Source organism: Hippocampus comes, unplaced genomic scaffold, assembly GCF_001891065.2.
Source record: "Hippocampus comes isolate QL1 unplaced genomic scaffold, H_comes_QL1_v1.1 scaffold128, whole genome shotgun sequence".
Classification (NCBI taxonomy): Eukaryota; Metazoa; Chordata; class Actinopteri; order Syngnathiformes; family Syngnathidae; genus Hippocampus; species Hippocampus comes.
In genome coordinates this window covers 140,960-148,956 of record NW_017805852.1, presented here as the reverse complement: position 1 = coordinate 148,956, position 7,997 = coordinate 140,960, and the positions used below count along the sequence as shown (strand labels likewise).

Here is a 7,997-nt window from a genome sequence, read left to right as displayed (position 1 = left end):
GGGGGGGGGTAATATGGCGTTTCATGACCATCGCTTGTAAGCAGGACCATGCTAGCATGTCACTGACACTCAACCGCTGGAATGAATTTCGAGGTAAAAAGAAACGCCCCCAAAAATAACTTCATCTGATCATCATCGGAGGAGCTGGACAAAAAAACAAAAAAAAAAAAGCTGCATCGCATGCGATCATTTATTTTCCCAATATTTTTGTTGTAACGCTGTATTTTTCTCATGCTTTTTGTTATTGTATTTTGCTATTCTGACGAACATTTTTGGCATCATATTTTGGCCAAAAGTATTTTCAAACTTTTTTTTTTTCAAATTTAGTTTTTTTGGGTAATACTTTAGTATTTTGTCAGAATATTATTGTTGTACTTTCAAATTTTTTTTTCAAATATATTTTCACATTATTTATTTATTTATTCATTTGTTTATTCATTTTTTCGAAAATGATTTTTAAAGAAATGTTTGCTAAGGTATGTAAAAAGTTTTTTGGGGGTGGCGATTAAAAGAGTCTGTAACTCTCCCCCCTCCCTTTTTCAAGAGAAAAAAAATGGCCCCCAAATTCCAGCAGACCGTCCGTCCCAACTGAATTGGATTGCTTGACATTCTGGATCCGCGTTTATCCAGAACTTCATGAAAATGAGAGGACTTCTTTATGATCAGAGAATCAAAACTTCCTTGGAGGAGTTTGTAAGAACAAGAAGGGTTTTTGGCGGGATTAGTGTTATGTGTTTATTTTCAACACTTTGACAATTAAAAAAAAAAAAAAAAAAAGAAATTTTGCTTGTTGTTCAGCGGAATATTTTTTTTTTGTTAACGTTAACCTATTTTGTGGCAATTTTTTTCTAATTTTGCATGAATCCGACTGAGGTTTTTCTTTTTTTTGCCTCGGCAGTTGCGCTGCACTCACCAGATTGTCCTGGCACTTCATTCGCCAGCCCGCACGAACCGCCGCGGAGTTGCGGTCTAAATCAACATTTGCGGCGAGCTGCGCCTCATTGTTTTGACAAAAACACACACAAGCGACGATGTTTTATTCATCAAGTCGACTCACTTAAGCAAAACAAAAAGTCATGAGAGCAATCGCTGGTGGCAGTCGCGCGTGACAAAATTTGGGCTGCGTGGTCACCAAACCGCCGGAAATTTAAGAAGCCGCCGTGTAGAATCATGTCTTTAAAAATAATCATAAAAATGGGAGATTGATTCAGAGAAGTCGAATGTTTGGATTCATTTTTCATCCCACAAAAAAAAAAAAGTTTTTTTGGGAAGGGTGGCGGGGTGGGGGGTTTCTCTGCGAAAGTCATTTTTATCAACAAAAAATTATATATTTTGTTGTATACATAAAACAGAATTTTCTTTGTTGTAAATTTTTTTTTTTTACACAGAATAGTATTTTGCAAAAAAAAAAAAAGCCTTTTGTACAAGATTTTTTTTCAGCGGGTAGCGGGTTTTGGGTAGTCATCATTAGGTCAATTGGTCTCCAGTTATGTTTTAATAAGAAAAAAGTTTCGATCTCACACACACACGAAAAAAAAATGACGATGTATATGTTTGTGCATAAAGTCAGAACAAAAAAGAGAATTTACTTTGCAAAAAAAGAGGCTTTTTAAAAATTCAATTCCATCACAAAAACAATATTTAAACAAATAATAATTAAAAATAGTCTGAATTTAGAATTTTTTTAAAATTTTTTTAAATCAATGCAATTGTGTTGGTCATCAATTATTTGCGGATTTTTGGTATTTGTGGGCCCGTCCAGTCCCAGTCTCGTTAAATCTTGACTTCAGTATCATGTTACTGTGTCAGGACTTTAGAATGGAAAAAGACAGCAATTTGTGACAGTCGTGAAATCACTTATGTTCCCGCCGAACTATTCTTGATCATTTATCAGCGGGACTCGGAGCTCTTTCTCTCGTCATATTGCAATGAATGTCAAGATTTGGTCTTGGCTGACGAAAGGAAGGCAATTTCTCATGTTCATCTGCTTGCTTGATTACATTTCAGCTCTTGACGCAGGTGTTCAAATTACCCGATAAATGTTGCAGGTTGGACCAAATCAAAACAGCGGGGTGAAGTCGGGTGAACGGTTAGAAATTATTATTTTTTTTTGGGGGGGGGGGGTTGTTTTTTTAACATTAGCATCGAGCCCATTAGCATCGAGCACTAGCCTCATAGGGCTCTCTCTCTCTCTCTCTCTCTCTCTATCTCCCTTTCTTCTTCCCTCTGTCTGTCTGTCTGTCTCTCTCTCTCTCATCCCTAAATTCGGATGATTCACCGAGAAGCATTCGTTTGCGTTTAACTTGCAATATACAACCTAGAACAGCACATGATAACAGGTAAAGCCAATTAGTGCCGCTTCCTTTCTTCTATGAATACAATCTTTTCTAGGTCAGAGATGGTCTTAAAAAAAAAAAAAAACGCATTCCATATTTCTTGCGGTATTGTATAGCTTGGCAGCGCAGGATGATGTGATTTCAAGGTGACTGCACGGTGATATGGAAACCAACCTTTGAATGCATCAGCCTTCCCTCCCCCGTCCGTCCGGCCGTCCCTTCGTGTGTGTGTGTGTGTGTGTGTGTGTGTGTGTGTGTGTGTGTGTGTGTGTGTGTGTGTGTGTGTGTGTGTGTGTTGTCTTCAAAATAGTTGGTGCCATAATCCAATCGTGAAGACACAAACGCACCCCTCGCTGTGTTTGCACGGAATACGATGTACAACGCGTCACAAAGCAAAGGCAGCAAATTTTCCTCTCCATCGCATTCAACACGACAGTTTTATCGCTTCCCTCGCAAAATTACTGCCAGGCTCTGTTGACAAAAATTGCACCCGAGCAAATATTGAATATTTGTGACAAAGGTCGAGGGAGTCACTCATATTTTGGAAAGGCCGGTGGCAGCGGTGCAACCGTTGAGAAACGAGGTTGCCTGGCCACCAAAAGAGCCGCACTCTGATTCTTGTGCTGCCCTCCCCCCCCACCCTGCCCGAAGCAGTGATGGATCAACAGGAGTCACCACACGCGTGACCCAAACAAGTGTGCTGCTGTTATCTAGTCCGTGACCGCGTTTAAGGCAAACTAATAGCACTGTGCCGACAGCATTAATCTCCACGCGGCTGATAAAAAAATAAATAAATAAATACATCACAAAGAAGGAGAGCTCACTGCTACCATTTTGCTGCCACGTGAGCGCTTGCGTCTGTGTGTACAAGTGACAGAAGTGAAGGAAGATCCAAAATACAGCAAGTCAGCCATTTTACTTTCAAACACCAAGAAGTCCTCCAAAAGAGTTTTGTGAAAATTCAGCAAAGCACATTACATTTTGTGACTAGAAATTTGGTGGTCAAGTCCACAACGACAAGCCCTGCAAAAAAAAAAAAAACCCAAAAAGTCTCAAGAAGTGTCCGTCCAGGAATATGCAAGAAGTCAGCCTATTTACTTTGAGATCATTTCCAGAGGTTTGACAACTTTTTTGAAAATTCAGCCACCGAACTGTTTCACTTCAATAGAGCCACAAAAAAAAAAAAAACATTCAAAAAAGCAGTGCCCAAAAAGACACAGGAATTTTGCGATTTTGCATCGACGCAGCCAACTTCTATGGAGACAAAATTGTTGTTGAGTTTTGTGGAGCCGATTTCTCTTGAGAACATTAAATCTGGTAGACATGTCTTTCATGAGTAGTCCCACAAAAAAAAAAAAAAATCTCAAGACGCTAGATCGGAAATGTTGGAGGAAGTGTTGTCATCGAGGTTTGAAGTGGCCATATGAATAGATCATTTGGGTCATTGGCAGCGCTCCTCCAAAAGACGAACTCTTCCGACAAATTGTTTTTGCAAACTTAGTCCCGCAAAGCCACTGTCACTTTCATTAAAAACATTTAATTTGGTAGACAAGTTTACCATATATAGACCCAAAAAAGGTCTCAAGAACCTATGCTTGAAAAGACACGGTGGGGGGGGGGGGGTCTGCCACTGTTGCTTTAAAGTGGCCTCATCGGGTCCGTTTGGGTTTTTCTGAGTCATGTTCTCCGTGACTTTCGCCATATTTTGTGTTGACATCCCATAAAACCCGAGAATTTAATAAGTCAACCCCACAAGGTCAGATCTTGAGCAAGTCCAACAACTCGCAACAAATCTGCCAGGTTGCAGAATAGCAACAGTTGCAGGCGGGCCCACTTCAAAAACGACATGTCAAGGCAAACCAGTGAAAGGAGCGAATGGCACCAATTCAAAGGAAGGTACCAATTGATTAAAAAAAAAAAAAATTTAAAAAAAGGAGGCGGGGAAGCTGTAAAGGGAACAGATAGAAGCGAGCACACACAGGATGACTTGCTGTGACAATAAAAACTGGCGACAAGCGCACAAATCGACACACAATAGCCGTGGCGACAATCCATCCCATAAACTGCACTCACAGACACACACACACACACACACACACACACACACACACACACACACACACACACACACACACACACACACACACACACGCGGACACACACACACGAGAGTCCACTTTTTTAATCCTAACTCGGAAAAAAAAAAAAAAGACAACAACTCACCTCTTCACGGATGACGTCTTCAACACAACCAATAGTCAGTGAGTGGTGACATTCAAGTGCAAAATGAATGTAAACGGACAAAATGTCCTCCTTTCCTTTCTCTGCTATCTGGCGCAGTGGAAACTTCTGCAAGAATGAGGACACAAAAATTGGTCATTTATTGGCTCGTCTCAATAACATTGTGAGAAAAAAATGGCAGATCATTTCTTGAGAGGAAAATGTGTTTCTTTCAAGTGGCATGGCGGGTTTCATTGTGACCGCGTCTGATTTGGCGTCACTTCACCAGAAGATGGTGAATGAATAAACGCGGACCCAGAATTGACCCTTGAGGGACCCCGCACAGACACGGAGCCTTGGAGAAGGACCTTTTTGGTAGATATCAACCAATCCGTAGGAGTCCAGATTGAGCATTTTTTTTTTTTTTTTTTACTTGGAGCACAGTGGCCCCGAACATGAAATTTTAGGGATGCTAGTTGAAAAGTTAGGGGCGCGTACTGCAAATCAATTCTTAAAATAGAAAGTCACATTTCCACTCATTTTTACTATATATTTTGATGAACGGGTTGAAGAGGAGAATTATGTGAGCAAAAACAATATTGGGGGAGTTTTTTTAATTTTTGTTCATCGCATTTTGTCAAGAAAAGTCCAGTATTTTCGATTATTAATCTTTGCAGGTAAAAAAAAAGTCACAGTTTTATGATTTGTTTCGAATTCCTTGTGCATCGTCAAAAACGTTGAGCGTTTGCGGTATGCTTGCAAAGCTTGGTCAAGTTCATTCGCGGAGTCAACACGTTGCGCCGATGAGTAATTGGGCGGGAGCAATGTTAGCGCGCCCTTGGTGCCCTGGCCCCGATTAATCTGAGCAGGTAGTGTTGGCTTTAGCCCCGCCCACCTGCCAGAGGCAAGGGAATTAGTATTAGTATCGAGCATCGATTCCGCCTCGAAACACTGCCCGCGCGTTACTCACCATCTCGACGTCCTTTTATGTGTTCCTCTTCCTGCTCTTCTTTTACATCCCATTCTCCTCCTCCTCTTTTTTTTTTTTTTTTTAATTCTTTTAGCGCCATTATCCCATTATCCGTCATCAGCCGCCTCGCTCCTTCTCGTTTTACATTTCCCCTCTTTCATGGCGCTCTCCCGTTTGTCGCTCGGCACATGGTGCATTCCCCTCCATTCGCCGGGCCTTCTTTACGGCCCCGCGCAGGAAAAATAGAGAGAATAGCGGTCAAGAGAGGAGGAGGAGGACGAAGAGAAGGGCTCAATAAAACACAACGGCCCTTTGTTGTTGTGTCATTCCATTAGTCACCTGGGCGCCAGGATGGAGAGTGCCGAGACTTTGGGACTGAATCGGAACATGAGCAAAATCAAGACTCAAGTGAGAAAGAAGGAAAGGAAGAAGGAGACAAAAAAAAAAGAGAGAAAATGGCATTTTTGGTGAAAGTGATTAATCTCCCCCCAGAAAGAACTTGAAAAAACTGAAAATAAGTTCGAATTGGAGCAAAATCAAGACTCAAGTGAGAAAGAAGGAAAGAAAGACCAAGACAAAAAAAAAAAGAGAGAAAATTGCATTTTTGGTGAAAGTGATTAATCTACCCCCAGAAAGAACTTGAAAAACCTTGTTGAAGATTTTTTTTTCCTGAAAAATGTAAATATTCAAGAAAAAAAAAGTGAAAAAAACTTTCAATTCACAAATGCAGAATTCATGTTCAGATTTGATTGCAAAAATCATATTTTTGTGAAAAAAAAATCATAAGGCGTAATCTCAGCAGAGAAATGTTTTTGCAATATTATTTTAATTTTTTTTTTTACAGAATATAGTACATGTTCAAGAGAAAAAAAAGAACCAAGAAACAAAAAAAGAAGTTTTACTTTTTGAAGATTTTTTTTTTCCTGAAAAATGTAAATTTTCAAGAAAAAAAAAAGTGAAAAAAACTTTCAATTCACAAATGCAGAATTCATGTTCAGATTTGATTGCAAAAATCATATTTTTGTGAAAAAAAAATCTTAATCCTAAAGGAGGAAAGTATTCTTTTTTTTTTTCAGAAAAAAAAAGTTCATTTTGGAGTCATAATCTTGCAACCTTTTCACACCATGATTAAATTTTCAAGAAAAAAAAAAGTGAAAAAAACTTTCAATTCACAAATGCGGAATTCATGTTCAGATTTGATTGCAAAAGACCGGCATAGAAAAAAATATATTTTTGTGCAAAAAAAAAAAAAAGAAAAATCTTAATCTTAAGGAGGAAAGTATTTATCTTTTCTTTTTTTTTTAAAAAAAAGTTCATTTTGGAGTCATAATCTTGCAACCTTTTCACACCATAATTGTGAAAATATTCAAATTTTGTCTCCTTTTTTTTTTTTTTGCACAAAAATATTTTTTTTTTTATTAAGTCACGTGCAAACATGAAAGTCTTCCAAAGGAATAGCGTTCCATTTTGGACGTGTCGGGGGTCCGCGAGTTCAACTTGTGTCATCGCGCCAATTAGCGCTTGACATGTTTTGTCACGTGCGCACGATGCAGGTTAGCCGACGCGCTTCCGCTAATGAAGTTGAACGAGCATAATGACGCTTTCAATTCGATTTGAAAAGCGGCGCCATTAAAGAGCCTTTTTTCAGCTGACCTGCACGCCGCCTGCTGTGTTGCCATAGCGACGTGTGCGAATGTCGCCAATTATTACTTTTTCACAAACTCGTGTGATATAAAAACAATCATGTTCAGGTTAGCTGAGAGCAGAACAAGATCAAATTGGAAAAAAAAAAAAAAAAAAGCTGATTTCAATTATTACTTAAAAAAAAAAAATGTTCTTCTGTGCCTTCTAAATCGAAGCTAGTGGCTACATAACACTTTTCCGCAATACTGTTTAAAAAAAAAAAAAAAAAAAAAGGAAATGCCAAATGCAGCTATCAAACTTGTTAGCATGTTTTAAAACGTCAAATTCATCACTTAACATGATAGCATGAAACATAAGACATAATACCGGGAAACTTAACATGTTTTTACATGACATTTAGAGCGTTCTGTTGTGTAACATTAAAAGGAGAAAAATGAGTCAAGTTGCTTTGTTATTCTCACCGCTTTCCAAAATAGATGCAAGAAATGCTTTCTTCCCCAAATCGAACATCTTTTCGACCCAAACTGAGATTCATTCACATACGTGACCACAAACAGAAATAGGTGAACGTTTCGGCAAATAACGGAATCGCTTCAGAAGAATGTGAAGGTGTGGACGCCAAACCAGCAAAAAGCGGGGAAACAGGATACGTGGGAATGAGCGAGAATAAAAAGGCACTTTGGCCCGACCCGGGCGGGTGCGCCTGATGAGCGGCTCCACCTGCGCACTTATGCTGCAATTAACTCGGAAAACAGCCACGGCCGACTTGAGTTTACAACACAAAATTGCGCGGTGTAGAAAGCCAAATCACCATGCGAGAGGGTCTC

The 7,997-nt window shown here is 39.4% G+C and overlaps 1 long non-coding RNA gene across 1 annotated transcript; it reads right to left on the bottom strand.

The window, feature by feature from the left end:
* Nucleotides 1-4,609: 4,609 nt before the first annotated feature.
* LOC109526907 (uncharacterized) lies at nt 4,610-7,742 on the bottom strand. The gene is made up of 3 exons (XR_002170433.1): nt 7,632-7,742; nt 5,527-5,901; nt 4,610-4,685 (listed from the first exon to the last, which is right to left on the bottom strand). It is a non-coding gene; the product is annotated as an uncharacterized LOC109526907 (long non-coding RNA).
* Between the last annotated feature and the right edge of the window lie 255 nt (nt 7,743-7,997).